Source organism: Corvus kubaryi, unplaced genomic scaffold (assembly GCF_017639235.1).
Source record: "Corvus kubaryi isolate FWS band 111438036 unplaced genomic scaffold, C.kubaryi_AGA036_p1.0 split1-65, whole genome shotgun sequence".
Lineage (NCBI taxonomy): Eukaryota > Metazoa > Chordata > Aves > Passeriformes > Corvidae > Corvus > Corvus kubaryi.
The window spans coordinates 7,745,989-7,762,575 of record NW_024582080.1 but is presented as its reverse complement, the minus strand read 5'-3'; positions in this window follow the sequence as shown (position 1 = coordinate 7,762,575).

Genomic DNA, 16,587 nt, shown 5'->3' with positions numbered 1-16,587 from the left:
GAGGTCTGCTCTGGCTGGATTTTGGTGCATGAGCTGGGAATTGCTCTTCTGAGTAGTGGAAAGGTAGTTATACTGGTGTTGAGCCTTCTGGAGACTGCCAGGGTCAGCATATCCAGTGAAGTGGGATACTTTGACATTTCCCCAGAGGAGTTATGCACAAGTCCTCTATTTCCCTGCAAGACCCACAGCACTAAAATAGAACTCTCAGTCTTTCGGAAAATTTACAATTGTTTAAGTAGGATCAGTGAAAAAGGAGTATCTTTGGAGAATGTAAGGACTGTCTTTGGTTTAAATAAACAGATGATGTTTGCAGTCCTTATTTTGCTGATTGCCCGTTGTGTACTCCTTAATAATCCTTTTTGGAAGGACAGCAGCTATAATACTGGCTGCATTCTGCTGCAATGACAGTGCTGGATGGATGTGACTTTGAAGCAGAGAATTCATCTCACCATTGGTCAGGATTTGGACTGGAGATGTTCCGCAGAACAAATTTTTGTAAATTCTTGCTGGTCTGGCTCATGCTGGTATATGCTGTCCTGAGAGCTTTCAACTCTCAGGCCTTCAAATACCACTTTGGGTAAGGGCTGTTGCTGATGCTGTATTAATTTGTGCCAGGCTTTCAGGTAGGGAAACTGATTAGAGCATGCTCTCAAAATTAGTCTGGATTGCTGATAATGCTTGCATACTGGAAATACTCAGCTAAAGGATCTGACGTGACCTGCACAGATAACTGGAGAAAGCTTGTTTTTATGAGTGGTGGTGGTGCTGGTGGTAGGTTCAGATTTAATTCCACGTTTTTCTGATTTACAGAATATACACGAATTATCAATCTTGCATTGGTTAATTCCATCTTTTAATGTTGTCTTTCGTAAGTGTACTTAATAAAAACAAAATCCTCTGCTGCTCATTAACTGTTCTAAAGGCAACTCTATAGAATCACAGTAAACTTGGAAGGGGGCACAGTGATTACTTTTCTAATAAGAACTTGGGTGCACAAAGCCAGGTTTGTATTTTGTCTGCAGTTGCTCATATTGTGCAACACTAGCATCATGTTTATAAGGCATCTTAAAGATAGGATTTAACTCTGAAAATTCAGACTTGGACATGACTTTTCCCAATGTGTTACTAACTGCTGTACACTTGTTACTTGTAAAAGTGCCTAGTCCTTAAATAAGTACGTAAATAAATAGTATGTTCTTGGTCTCAGCTTCCGTAGTTACTCTCATGGGAAGGGAATGCACCTTGCCTTAGTGTTGCTGCAGTGGTACTTCAGAGGTGTTTCTTGTTAATCTGTGAACTACTGGTGTTGTCTATGTTTAGTTTCAGTGCACATTATGTAGATAAAGTTTATTCAGGTGAGACTATTCTCTGGCCACAGCCAGAACAATTTTCTCATTAGACTTCATCATTATTTTGGATAGAAATCCTCCAAATGTTCATTTTCATCAATCTGGTACTGAATGTAGATCACAAAACAGTGTGAAGGAGGAGGAAACATTTTATGTAGCCTTCACGAAATCCTTTTGTTAGTTTTGATGGTCATTTTTGATGGCCATTTTGATGGTCAGAGAGATAGTAACATGCAGTTCTTGCATTCATTGTACAGCCTCTTCTCTTTTGTAAATCCAATTTGAATTATTTACAATGAATCATGAACATCCAAGAAAAGCCAACAGATTTCATGTATAACACGACTTAAAGGCAAAAACCCACCCTCTTTTTTAGACTGGATCGGTCTAAACGAGAAGTTTCTTGAGGTGCAGTTGAAAGAGTGTTCCTTAGTGATCACAAAATTTCTACAGAAAACTAGTTAACAAAGGAGATGTAAATGTTTGTAGATCAATGGAATAATGTAGCAGGAGGGGGTTGCTTTTCCTGCACAGAACTGGTTTGGGGGTTTTTTTGTTGTGGCTGCAAGTCAATCACCAAGAAGCATGTTTCCTCTCCTGTCCCATCGAAGCTCTCACTAATAATTACGTGCTTTCAGTTAATTAAGCTGGAACAACACGAAAGCAGACTTGCTTGGATAAGTAGCAAGAAAACATATCTGGATTGTGTTTGGAGAAGGATTTTAGTCATTTTACCAGTGGAATCACTGATCCACCAAATCTTTATTCATGTGAGTGATCTTTGCACTTGCAAATAATCCTGTTGTAGCTCACCATCGATGAATGAAACTCCTGTCTGCATTAATATACACTTCGTTTTAGTGACTGTCAATAGGAAATAATCAAGAGTAAATGTTAAAGAGCGCATATCTCTGATTAAAAGAAAGCCTTAAAAATTTTGCCTGCAGAAAGTGCTTACAGCAGCAATATGACACTCAACATCAATTGAGTGATATCTCAATATCAACTGAGTGGTATCTCAATATCAATTGTGTAAGTACAACCAAAGTCTGGTTTTGGGAAACACGAGTGGGCATTCTGATCTGCTTGAGACTCTGTCTTCTGAATTCTCTAGCTTTTCCTGGAAAGGAATTGCCTGTGTCTTTTAAAGCACCACACGAGGGATGAAAGTTGCCTAATGCTAGTCATTTAAAATTTCTCAAAGAAAAATGCCAGCAAGCAGCTTAATCCATCAGGACCAGCAACAACTGACAGTTGCTGGCAATGAACTGTTGTTTAAGTTCAATAATAAGATTATTAAGAAAGGAGTATAACACATGAAGGAGAACCAAGGCCCTGCATGAGCTGTTACCTTGTCTTAATTCTGTATATTATATTCAAATACAGTTTTCTCTACCTACCATATTAGCAGACACTGCTCCTCGAGGCAGTGCTGTGTGGTCAGTACCTCTCTGAACCCTTCCATACTGAGAAGGCACTTGCTAAGTCCCTGGAGAACAGAGTGTGTTTTGTCTAGAAAAGTTTGATTGTTAGCCCCTTCTCTCTCCTAGTGTCCATTTACTAAGTTGGGGGATGCCCCAAGGAGAGGCAGGTGAAGTTTCCCGTGCCCTGGCTCTCTACCTCCCTTCCGGAGGACTCCAGCAAGATGCTGTGTGGAGCATGGCTACTTGAAAGACCTCCTTCGTGTCAAGCACCTGAGTCAGTCTGGTTAAATAAATGTCTGTGAGAAAGCATAGGCTCCTAGGGAAGTGGCTAGTACTGTGTCAGTGAGTAAACCCATATCTGGTGTGAATCAGGGAAGTTCTGTTGCGCTGAGCTCCTGCACACATCCTGCCTGCCAGAAGTCTACAGACCTGCAGGTAGATTTACAGCTCCTTGCAACATCTGCCTGGCAAAAGGACTGGGGATCAGCCCCACTGTGGGGGAATCCCTGAGGGTGGCTCTGAGTCTGCCTCATCAACAGGTCTCATTTAGACTTGGATCTCTGCGGGAAACTTTTTGCAACAAGAAAGGGACCAGGAAGGCACAGCTCTACCTTTCTGTAGCAGGACCTATTGCATCCTGCCCAGTAAGCTCCCAGCTGTCGAAGAAATGAGTTAAACTAGCAATAAAAGTCAACTGGAATGAATTTTATCTAAACTTCATTTTTCTTTGCCATTGAAAATGATTTCCCAGGCATCTATGCCCTTGGAAAGGAACAAGAGAGCCCCCACCACACCACTATTATTTGAGATTCACCTCCAGCCTTCCCTGCTAACATTTTTTCCTTTTTTTTCTCCTTTCTGGGTTGAGGTCTTTAATAATTTCGTGTCTCTTTCAGTCTGGGCTCCAGCCTGGGAAAAACAAACCTGCTAGCCTGGCGAAAGCCAAACACACACGGCCCAATTACCAGCTTCCCCACTGTTCCTTTGGGCTGGCTGGTATTCTCCCCGCCTTTGTTTCGCTGCCTGCTCCCTGCCTCTGAGCAGCTTCTTTGACTCCACTCCATGCAGCCAGGCAGAACAAGATCCAGCAGGTAAACTGAGGAAGGGCTATTGTCCAGCTGCCCCTCCCCTGTGGATCGCTGCGGTTTATCTGCCAGCAGAGCTTTCCGCAGGCATACACCTCTGTGAGGAGCTGCTTTGCTTTGGAATTAGGGGAAAACGCCTTGTTCTTGGCATCAGAAACACTCGTGCATAGGGATGGAAGCGTCGCTGTGTCTCAGTAACAGCACACCAGGTATTGCAGTGCGGTGCTGGACACAAGGGCACGTGGCTCCAGCTCTGACTGTGTGGTGCTTGTCTGTCCTCCAGCCGATGCCTTGGCTGGTACTTGTCCTGACAGCCTTGGGAAGAGCCAGGGAGGAGGGATGGCATTGTCTTCACAGCCATGCCCTCCCACAGCTCTCCTGGAGGAGGGAATGTGTGGGAGCAGCACGGCGAGGGCCTGGCCTGGCTGCCAGGGGAAGGATGGTCCCCGCTGTTACCCGTCAGTACCATTTGGGAGGTGGGTGATGGCAGGCCCTCGGGGTAGGTGCTCACCTTGGCAGGGTCTCGGCTCGTGCCTCTGCCAGGCTTCCCTGCTGCAGCTGCAGGGGTGTCCACCTGGAGGGGATAGGAGAGCAAACTGTTCTCCAAATGTGCTTTGCCAACTGGGATCCCCAGAAGAACTCTTGGAGTGACAAGGAGTGCCAGTCCTATATCCATTTGTCAGGCTCATCCCCCTGCCCCAGCAACCCCATCTTGCTGTGACCTGAGCTCCCCTGAAGCCCAGGCTGTCCAGGTGATGAGGGCACAGCTGAGGTTCTGAGGACCAGCTCTCCGCAGTTACATCAGTGTCGTCCTTCAGCCCCAGGAATGCTGCCTCACATCTGCCTGCCTGCAGTCCCTTAAACAGGGACACCCCAGGCAAGCTGCCCACGCAGAGCCTGGCACCCTCTGCGGTGGGGCTTGCTGGTGGATCCAAAGCTGTGCCAGGGTCACAAGCCTGAGATTAGGTGGGTTTCTCCTACTGACTCAGCCGAGTAGCGTAAGGGTGTGAAGTGTCAGCCACTGTTGCTGGTACCTGTCCTGGAGAGCAGGATGCTTCAGGAGCTGCAGTGGATGCCCCAAGGCAGAGTACCCCAAATGTGCAGCAGCTGTGAGGCTGGTCTATGAGGTAACAACCAAAAATCAACTTTGAAGGGTGAGAACTGTCTGAAAACAAAGTATCTTCCCCATCTTTCATTAGCACGACTAGTAGAATAGACTTGCCCTGCTCAAAGGTTTTACAGTTCATGAAGGATTTGTGTGCAGGGAGGGAGCCAGCAAGGGGAGCATTGGGCAGAAGCTTAGAATTGTTAGAATGTATCTTCATCTCAGTGCTCAGTTTGTAAAACAAATTCTTCAGAGAGGTGCTTGAATTCACCGACTCTTCAGAGGGAATTTATCAGCCTTCAGGAATATACTGGTTAAGAAAAAAAAGCCTATCGCCATCAGCTGCAAGGAGGGAAAAGCTAATCATCTAAACTTTAAGGCAGGAGAGGTGCAGCTGTCAAAGCAATAAGGTAAATGAGTCTGAGGCTGAAATGGTTTTTGCAGCAGAACTCTGCTCCCTGTTAAATAGGGGAGATTGAACTATAGCACCATTCCACTATTCCCTGGTAATGCACCATTTTGGGGCTGACTGGGTGGTCTTAAGTCCATTGCCACAGTGGTTATATCGCTGATACCAATCAAGGCCCCGCAGCTGAGACCCTGAGTGACCTGCTTCAGCAGCTTTTTTCAAACCCCAATTCACTCATTTGTGTGGGATGCTTTTCTGCTACTTTATTTATGGGATTACATAAATGAGCCATTAAAAATGTAAATCTTCAGAACAGTTGAATAATACAGATTTAAACAATAAGCTCAGGGCGGTACAGTACAGAAACTTCCCTGAACTAGCAGTACTGCACCATCGTGGCTATGGCAACAATAGCGGGTTAAGGGAAAGAGAGAGCAAGGAGGAAAATAAAACGTCCCGGCATTGTTACAGTCACTGGCACCACAGAAAGATTAGGGATTTTTTTTTTCAGAGTATTAGAACAATAATGAAGATGTGTCATTATGCACCACAAAGGAGACCATGCCATCCCTCACATAGTGCAGGTGTCAAAACAATCGGGGCTGGCCACAGAATTGAGTTTAAGTGAAGTTTGTCCTACCTCACCACAAAGCATTTAACACTTCCAGGGCCAGAGCCAACTTCAGCCGTGCCATGGGTAGCACAGGCTCTTTTCCCCTCTCCTGTGCCATTAGGCATCTGGTCTCTGCATCCTTTTTCAGCAGCAGCAGCAAAGGAGCTGTACACTACGTACTTACTGAGGAGGAGTTGGCTGCGGGTTTTATTTGGCTTTCTTTGTGCTTATATCATGGTAAAGTACCTGGTGAGGTAATAGCACAGTGAAGAATTGTACTGAGGTTTGGTTAAATCCTTTTCTTTGCAAAGGATAAAAACATGGAAGTAGCTTCTAAGCTCTGCTACATTCAAAGTATCTGAGCTACAATAGCAGTCTACTGATTTCCCCTGTTCAGAGGTGTATTTTAGCTGTTACATAACAACCTTAATGTGACAACTGTAGTGACAAGACATGCACACCTTGAAAACAAGCTCTGAGACACATCAGTGCTCTCCTTAGAACCAGATTACACCATGTGTTGTGTTATTGCACAAAGCTTTTCCTATCATTTGGTTCTGTAATTGAGTAGGTATTTTATATATGTAAATTTGGGCGAGTAAATTTGGGAATTTATATAAAAGGCATATTACCTCTCTATTTCAGAGGTCACCACTCCCTGAATTTTAATATTTCTTACCTAAAGGCAAATGTGTACCTCTACCATCCTAATTTGTATGCTGTAAGAAGGGCAAAGTTGCTGCCCAGTGAATCACAACTCACTTGCAGGATGGGCCATGATCGCACCAAATCAGAGCTGTGTTTATAGGTCTGACCATGATGGAAACAGCTGCATACAGATACAATCTTTTGAATTGCTTGGGTTTGTAAAGCTTATAAATGAAGCACCTTGTGGAGAAAAAAAGCAGTTAAATTCTTCTGCAAATAATGTAAGTAGGGAAGGTGTGAAATGGCTTCCAAGTGAAGTTTTCCACAATGATGGTTTTTCATGCATTACCGTATTTAACTGACCTTTAAGACACTTTATTTCAGAACTCTGGGACTTGGACTGGATTCCTTTTTTAAATCTCTGCAAATCCATAAACCAAAGAGTTACTGTGAATTTATGTTGGTGCAAGTTTGAAGTGAAGCTGTTTCGTAGTCTCTTTTATCACTGAAGTTCAACATCCTTTGCTGATTTTTGCTACCTTTCCTTTCTGAAGGCTGTTTACAGTAGTTTATCAATATCATAAAGAGTATTTAGCAGTATTATAATATTCAGCATTCAACCTAGCATCACAGAAGAGCTGAAGTTGGTTTTCTTGGAGGTCACCTGGTCCAAACCACCTGCTCAAGCAGGGCCACATAAAGCTTGTTGACCAGGACCACGTCCAGAAGACTTCTGAATATCTCCAAGGAGTTAGGAGTATCTCCAAGCATCACATTGTGATGATTTGTTGTTGGTTCAACTGCTGTTGGTAACAGTGTGACTGATTTCACTGTATGTAGATAATGGACACCATAAAAGCATGCCAACTCCCTTATGTTTTTTACCTGCTGCAATGGGAGAGGAAGAATTCCTGGTAATGGAAATGGGAAAATATTTTAAGAATATTATGATCATCAACTGTGCTAGCATAAAGAAGTTTATTTGACTAATGGTGGCTCTCCCAATGGGATTGTTTCTTTGGCTCAGGGGAAGAAAGAGATGAAATGGGAAATTTCCCATTAATTGGCAAAATAGAGAGGCCGCAAGAGCACAGAATGTAGACAGCTCTGTGTTAATGAAGAAAGTCTTCCTCTGGGAAGGAAGATATGCATATGAGCCTTTTTGAGATCACTGGATTGATCTCAGGGCAGAATTGGGGTTTTAGTATAGATGGATCTTGCTGTCAAAGTGGTGGTATTTCCAGACGTCCTGCCTTTTTGGTGGTTACAGCTCTGGTCTGTGCAGCCATGGGCGCTAAGAGGACAGGTCATGGACTGCAGCCCCATCCAGCCCACCCACCAGGTGGGTTGCACATCAGGAGAGGTGCACATGTTGGGCAGCCTCTTCAGGAGTCCCACATTAGCTTTTCCGCCTCAGTGCAGAAAGTGGGGGCGTGGGGGTGTGGTACAGAGGAAGGCTGGCCTTGAGAAAGAGCTTCCATGGGATAATGGGTCATGTGCAGCATGTTCAGGCTTCTAAGATTCTGTGGACTGAGTGACATGGATCCAGGTCCTTGGGCATACTTAAAGAAGTAGCAATGGGCTACAATCCTGTTTTCTTCAGGGGAATAGATGAATATTAATCTTAACCTTTTCAGTCTGAAAGCAAGTAGTTCATGAAAAATAGAGTCATAAGAAGATCAGCCACTCCATTATCCTAATGTACATTATCTTCTTTGTTCTTCATTCTCCATCAGGTCAATTTGTTTATTTCTGAGAGGAGACAAAAGGCTGATTCTGCAATAAATGTGGCCAGAGAGATTTTTCCCAGTGGCCAGTGATCCTAATCCCCATTCTGGTTCTTAGTGGTGTGACTTGGAACTGCGTGTGAGGTGGCACAGGGCACTGCCTTTCCTGGGGCTTGGCTGGGTAAGTACTGGCCAAGACTGTTAGTAGTGGGCAACACCAGGCATTTCCATGGTCAAACAGCTCAGATAGGTCATGGCTGTGGTTGCACTCCAGCCTGGTTAAGGTGGATCCATGTGGCAGTACGTGACACGCCCACCAATCTCACAGCTGTGAAGCCAGCCTGGAATGGAAAAGCAAAACAAGCCAAATTCCAAATCAATTAACGACAGGGCACTTGCAGGAGAAATCCCTCCTTGAACCACCACCTTTGGTTAATGATGTTTTTGAGTATTATGTTGTAGCTTCAGTGTCTGTGTGAGAGCAAGTTACTTTATTTCATTTCTAAAGTAGGTAGAAAGATAACTGCATTCTTCATTGGCTTTTCCTCTTTTTCTCACTGGGAAGCAGTGGATCCTAGGACGCAGGGTTGAGGAAGGTCTAGTGTACACAAATGCCAGGTTCACAAGGTGGAGTGTACAATGAATGAACAGTTTCCCAGTACTTCATCTCTCTAAGTCAGACTGTAGCCCCTCTGGTGCCATCAAAGTGGTTTTCCTCTTTGTTCCCTCAGTCACCAGCACTAAAGGAAGCTTTGAGGTTTTACCTTGTTTGGAGCCTCTCTTATGATGCAGGAATGAAAAATTTGAACCTCACTATGGGGGAGGGAAGGAGAGGGGAGAGAGGGAAAAGGGGAGAGAGGGAGGGAAAGGAGGAGAGTAAGAGGGAAGGAAGGGAAGAGGGGAGGAGGGTGGGAGCTTTTTTTTCGTTTTTTTATCTGATATGGTGTAAGGCAGCTTCTCTTCTTCAGGCAGGATCTGATGCTGAGCTCACTGTGCTGGTGTCACCAAGAGCACTCTCTCTTCTCCCACCCCATCTTGTTTCTTCTGCAGGCAGGTGCAAGGCACTGCCAAAGGTCACCTGCATCAAACTGCTTCCTGCTGCTGTCCTGGATCAGGGAAGCTCATAAATATGAGCATCGGTGGGGGAGAAAGGTCAGGGTGACTGTCTCCTCTAGGAAATACGTCAAGGAAAAGGAAAGCCGAATTTCACCTCTGGCTTTATAGAAGGGAAGCTTCCCTTATAGCTTTCCCACTGTGCCAGATTAGAAGTACTTTGGCTGATATCTAAATGGAGCTGGAATTCTTCAGTGAATGCAGAGTCCTAGGTTGGAGAGATGTGTCAAGATAATTTTGTGAGGCTATCAAAGCTCTGCTGCAGGAGCAGGTAAGTCAGGAGAGGAGCTGGTGGAAACATGAAACTTGTGTCTCTGTCCCAAGTTCCTTGAAGATTTCTGGGCAGCCCTGATTTGCCCTGGCCTTGCTCCTTGGCGTTACCTCAGCAGGGGTGCCATTGCTGCCTGACTGGAATGGGACTGTCCTGTGTTTACCTGATAGCAGCGTGAAGGCTCGCCGGAGCCAAAGACCATGAGACCTGCAGCTGCAGAGCTCCCCTGCATTCTCTGGGTGGAAAACTTGCTGCCAGGATCAATGAGGTCCTCACTTTTTAACTTGCTTCAGGTTACGAATGCAAACCAATACAACAAGCTCTTTTGGGGGAATGAGGGACAAAGGGTGTCTCTCAGCCTCATCAGAATTGCTCGGGTGGGTCAGTCCTTTCCCTACAGCCCTGAGGTCAGCAGAAAGCATGACCCTGAAGCAGCAGAAAATTGAACTCCCTTTGAAATGAATACATTGAAGGAGCCTCTCCAAAAGCTGCTATTTTCCTCTCCATGTCTGCCCCAGTGCATCTCTCTCCAGTCCTCTGTTGGGACCTCAGGAGACAAGGTTGGTGGAGCTGTTGCCTCTCAGTTAAGCCAGGGTGAGGTGAAAGCTGGGATGCTTTGGAGTAGCAGCAGCTGCGGATAAAGAGTGGCCTGGGCGGGTGCATGCAAAGCACAGTATGCAGGGAGTAGTGGTGTCTGTCACAGTCTGGAAACACGTGAAGTTCTTGGAGCAACAAGTCCTTCTGCTGACCCAGAAAAGAGACAGAAACCTTTTCTGCCTGAAGTCTGCAGTTCCTGTACAGATCTGAAGAAAACCTCCTACACCTGAGATTTCTTTCTCCATCTCTATCATTGGTTTAGTAAAAAGCTTCCACTATACTGACATAAAATGCTTTCTTCGTTTCTTTCTCCTTTCTTTTTTAACCTGTTTCCCCTCAAATGAAAGTGTTAATTTGACACCCCAAATAAGGCTAGATTTTGCCCTCTCATAAACCATGAATGTAATTGCAGGAACAATGTTGACTATGACCACATGGTTGAAAAAAAGAAAAAGTCAAACAACCAAAAATAACGAGTGTGAATTCAAAGTGAAAATGGAGTCTGTCTCATTCATAAATGTCATATGAGACTTCGGTTAAAAAGGCAAGCCTGTCATCCCAAGGCCAGCAGCTGTTGTTATGTTGAACAAAATGGATACAAACGGGTATTATTTTAAAGTGAAATGCTTAATCCCAGGCCTAACAAGCCCACTGTCCTCTCTGTAACCCTGTGTCATACAAGCCACGATCTCCAGTAGAGGGCTTGATTGCACAGGAAATAAAATTCCCTGGCTGTGCCCTACCAAACCGACAAACGCCCTGGCAATGTTTGAGTTACTATGGCAATCACAAAATAGGAAGGCCTTTTCTTCTTTTCCCCATCTCTGCATGCAGCCGCAGGCTGCTCCTGAATAGCTCACATCTGCAAAAAGTTTTAACACGGTACTCAGATAAAGAAAAGGATCCCAAAAATGGGCATTGACCCGTCTCAAAAAATGTTGCAAATTTTATATACAAGAATTGGGGAGCTGTGCCACTTTGCGCAGGTTATGTCATAATGTGAACAAAAAAGGATAAAAGCTGATGAAGGCTTTTGCTGTCAAATATGGAGAGAGGGGAAAAAGCAGAAGTAAATGACAGCTTTAATGCAGATGTAAGAAGAAAAGTCAAAGATGGGTGACAGAAAGTTGCTGGTCAATGAATAAGGGAAAAATTTCTAACACAAAAACCAGACAAAAGAGTAAAATACAATAAAAATCTCACTATAGAGAATACTGAGAAAAGTCCCAAAAGCACAGTGAGCAAAATCTTGGAGCTATCAAACCATGTGAAACGGACATGTGGTTCTTTAGAGTGGCCCATTTCAGGCATTAATAGCTCCCTTTATAAAGGAGGAACCTGATCTCTGGCCTGGAAAGCTTTCAAGAAGCAGACTTTTTACAACAAAATTGAAAAGCAAAACAAAACTGAACCTTTCTGCCTTGCACAAATTAACTAGGATTTTGGTCTTTCTAGACAAATTTGGTCCTGCATAATGAACTGTTACACATTTTACCAGTTTTCCTTGGACAAATGCTCTCTGGTAATGACGAATAATTATGTATTTAAATGGAGATTTGCTTTCTGGCAGATCTGGCAGATCCTGTGCTTTCTGGCAGTACACTTTCCACCATTAAAGTATACTTATTTTTGATGATAGAAACTTACCTTTACCAATAAGCTGATTCCAAAACCTAATTTAGATGCCTGCATAGAGTATGTGAATGTGTGTTAAGTGCCTGGTGGTCTCACCAAGCTGTTTAATCCCAGTGAGGGGAAAGGTATGGATCCAGAATTTAATGTACAGGTCTGCTGCTCTGAGCTAGCTTTGCCTCAGATGTCTGGATCTGTGAGGTAGGAGCTGGAAAGTGCCACCACCACCTCCACGTACGGGAGCTCCATCTCTCAAGAAGGTTCACTGAGAGTAAATTTATTCTTAATTTGTTCTTAATCTTATGTTCGATTGACATGTTATAGCTTCTGAAAGTATCATTGCACTTTAAAAGCTCTTACTGACAACTCACATTAATCACTGGCTTCTGAGAAAGGCCTAATGTGAGGAAATGAATGAAAATGGCATAAACTGTTCACAAAAAAAGTCCAAAGGGCCAAAAGAAGCCCCAAATCCAGTAAAAGTGGGACTGCATTATACATTCATTGACTCTTGTTCTTTTGGGGGTGTTTTGGTATGAAAAGAAAGAGACAATGGAAGACAATAGAGGTACCTTATCAAAGTTCATTCAAGCAGCTATTTCAAATACTTTTAACGGCTTGTCACTGGGTCTTGCAAGTCTCCGAGAGTCTAAACACTCTGTCACATTTGTGTACTAACCACTTAAAGTGCTGCTAAAGCCTTTTGACCTGGACTGACTCTCCTTTATCTAGGTCAAAATGCAAGGCAAAGCCTTTGTGTTCCACGGCCTTCATTAAATTCATTGATTTGACCTGTATTTTAAAGACCAAAAGTCAAATGGAATGGGAAGTTAAAGTTCTCATACAAAATCTTCCACTGAGCACTTCACTGCCTCCTTGAACTATGTAACATACAGAAAAGGCCATCTCACGGCCATTTGAAGTGTGGGCTATAGCTGGAGTGGCAGTTTTGTCCAGTTTTTTCAAGAGCTTTGAAGGAATTCATCAGAGCTTTCCCTCTCTCAAATGAGGACAAAAAAAGTTGAAGCTTGCAGACAGTCCCACTGGCCATTTTTTCTTGCCCCAAGTCATCTGTTCAACAGGGCATAGCAAAGTTCAGGGGTAGACAAATAATATTAAAATCTCTTTAGCACACAGACAGGCGGGGATGAGTTTTGTTGCTTCACATTAGACTCTTGACATGCTCAGAGTCAACCACACTATTGGGGAAAAAGAAGGGATCAGTTTTTACCATATCAAGAAACAAACTTTCTTCTGCATTTGGAGATCAAATTTTACAACTAGTGTTTAGTCTGCCTGGAAACACAGCATAAAACTTAAGGCCTTTAGAGAATAAGCATATGTTTTAAGTCTCAGTTTAGTCCTCAACATGGACTCAGACATCAAACAGCCGGAAATCTGGGGGTTTCATTCAGCCCTAGTAAGATGAACCCAGAGATGTTTCTACATGTGGCTGACCCAGCTAATGTTGTGGGTCTGAGAAGGGGGAGACTGACTGTAAACTGGCAGGGGCAGCCCAAGTTGGCCAGAGAGGCAGGTCCTGCCCTGTGGGGATGGGGTCAAGAGCAGACGCCAAGGGCCCTGTCTTGCCCCTGGGATACCATTGTGCAAGTCTGGATTGGACTGGTCACCTTGCTTGCCTGGCAGAGGTTCATGGCTTATTTACAATGGGAAGAGTGCAGTGAAATAAAAATAAATTACAAACATGAGAGTAAACTTCAGCCAAATGACAGGCCACACAGATCTTCAAAAACAACTTGTCTTGAGAAGATCTGCAGTTTTATAATGTCAATAAAAGTTATCATGCAAGATCCAAGTATTTGGCACAACAGTCCAGAAACAATTATTTTTGTGAGTGGCATTAGGAGTGAGATTCAGCTGCCTAGAGGTATTAGGTTATGTGACTGAAGGCTCATCCCTGTGAACACGAAGCAGAAGAGAGGAACAGTGATGACAGAGCAGGCACCAGGCCCATGGACTGGGGATAACAGCTCCTAACCGAGAGGGACCCTGCTCACCTCAAAGGCTGAGAGGGTTGGTGCCTGTGGGGATGGGGGACTGAGCATGAGAAGAGGGAGAAGACAGCAAAAGGAATGAGCCAAGAGGTGTTAGACTGTGCTGTGTTTGGATTCCTACTCAGCCAGAGTTTGGCCATCCCACCCTTTCTCCTCTTCCCCTCTGAACACAGCTATCTCTTCATGGTCCCCTTGGAGCAGAAATGCTCTCAGGAGCTTTGAAGAAGTTCAAATACTTTCCCAGCAGCTGCCAGCAGAATGCTTCCAGCTCTGAGCTGATGCAGAACCAGGACAAACCCAGTGCTCTAATCCATAAAATGAATGACCTCAGTAAACACAGCAGCTGATATGGGGATCACTGATGAGTTTAAGTGTTCAAAAGAAAGTCCAGGAGCAGGTTAAATCCCCTTCATCTAACAGTAGGTCTATAAAAGAGTAGGCTCTGCTTCTATTTCTAGGTTCACGGAATTATGATTTTGTATATCTCACCACCTCAAAGATGAAAGGAAGAAGCAGAAACAACACATAGAAAGCCTTTGGTGCTGGCCAATGGCAGGACATCATCTTCCAGAAAGGCTGGCTAGAAAAATGGAGGTATAAAGGAAGGTTTCTTTAGCTTTTGATTGAATTCTGTAGTTCCCAGAAATCTTCCAAGGGCATGGTGTTCATTCAAAAGAAACAATTTCAAACTTAAGGAAAAAGCCCACCAAACCAGATCTAAAACAGCCCTTTGGGGCCATTATTTTCTATTATTCCAATTTTATACAAAATCGAGATTCCAAAATCTCGATCATGACTCCTGACCAGAGCTGGTTTGTTTGACGTTTTCTTGTTTGCAAAATTATCTGTAGAAGGATTTTGTTTGCCTTAATTATTCCCCTATAGCATTCTGATCAGCACTGGGCAGTCTCTGGATTGTCTGCAGATTCCTAGTCTATTGCTTTGTACATTTCCAAGATGGTTTTTTATGTTTTGTGACTGGGTCATAACTGGTAACTTAGAGACACTTTTTTCTAATGTCCAATTGGGCAATTCCTGGAGCTTTGAAGATTTACCAGATGATCCCTCCTACTGTGACTCTTCATGGAGGAACATGTTTGCCAGACTCTGTGTCCCTGAACATCCTGACAAACCGTACTGCCCTCACATCTCTGGAAAGGAATGAGATGAAGAAGGAGTTGAATGCCACCAAAGAAGACTGATTATTTTGTATTTAGGAAAACATTTGCAAAAAGCTGTTTGGAGTTGGCTGTAAACAGGGCCACTCTAAAACAGTGTTTCTATTAAAGGAGTATTGTTTCTGACCACCAGAGCAGAATAAAAGTAACTCCAGGACCACATTGAGAGATGTGAGAACCTTCTAGTCCATGGCATGTGCCCCTTTCCTGCCAGTCCAAGGCGGTCCCTTTGCAGTGAGGGCCTTCTTTGGGCTCTGGGGAGAGCAAGAAGCTGTTGGGGAGAAAAACTGCAGAAGGTGAACTTGAGACACGCCCTAGTGGGCCAGGGCAGAGGTCCCCTACTCATCCTCTGTTGTGGGCAGTAGGAGCTGCTATGAGGGAGAGCACAGGACTTTTATCACTTGCTGTGAGAGCCTCCAGCCCCAGAGGTGATGGGATGTTAGTGGGAGGTACCTGCTCAGATCCTGAATACCATCTAAAGAGCCTGCTGTTCGCAGATGTGTCTAATCCTACTGGGAACCTGCTGATACCATCCAGCTTTGCTTGCAGCCTCCCATGGATGTGACTTCCAGATATTTACGACCAGCCAGGCGCTGATCTCTGTTTTAAACAGATCTCCACGAGGTTCCCTGAGCACTCTCTGGCATTGCATTAAGGGATTTACTGAACAGAAGTTCCAAGTTTGCTTGACCCATCACGTTTGTGATTTGGTGAACTTTGTACGTAAGCCCTCAGCCTTCTCGCCTCTAAACTAAGGAGCCTCTTTGGTCTCTGCACATAAATTGGCTGCTTCACCCCAGAGTCATTTTCATTGCCTTCTTCTGTTTCTTCTGACTTTACTACATCCTTCTTGAGATGCAGAGACCTGAGCTGCACCCAATAGTCAAGGTATGAGAGAAATACGATTTTCAATCTCTCCATAAAAAGAAAGTGAAAAAGAATACAAAATGAGGCAAATGGAAGCAACATCATGCACTATATAGAGAGTCATATTATACCATGAACACCATTGTAATCTTACTAGCAGTGTCCTGTGGGTAGCCTAGGTTCAAACAAGGTTCACAGTGGGAGAGGTTTTGTCCATGTGACATCTGCTAGGTGCTCTGGTGGCTGCAGCACACATAGGCTGCCTCCTGAGTCAGAGGCTGCTTAAAAATATGAGCCCAAGTAACATCCCCTGAGCCCAGGCCGTGCATCTCTGAAGTACAGAAACATGGCTAAGCCTCACACGCTCCCCAGGTAGGATGTGTAACTGATAGGTCAAGGTTCTTTTATCCATTTAAGTAACAATTTTGATGTGTCCTATTTATTTTAGTACTTGCTGTCTTGGAAGTTTGAAGCCTACGGACTGTGAAGATTACAGCTAATTCAAATGATGACTGTGTGAGGAGCAGAAAGGAAAAAATAAAGCATTTAAGGCT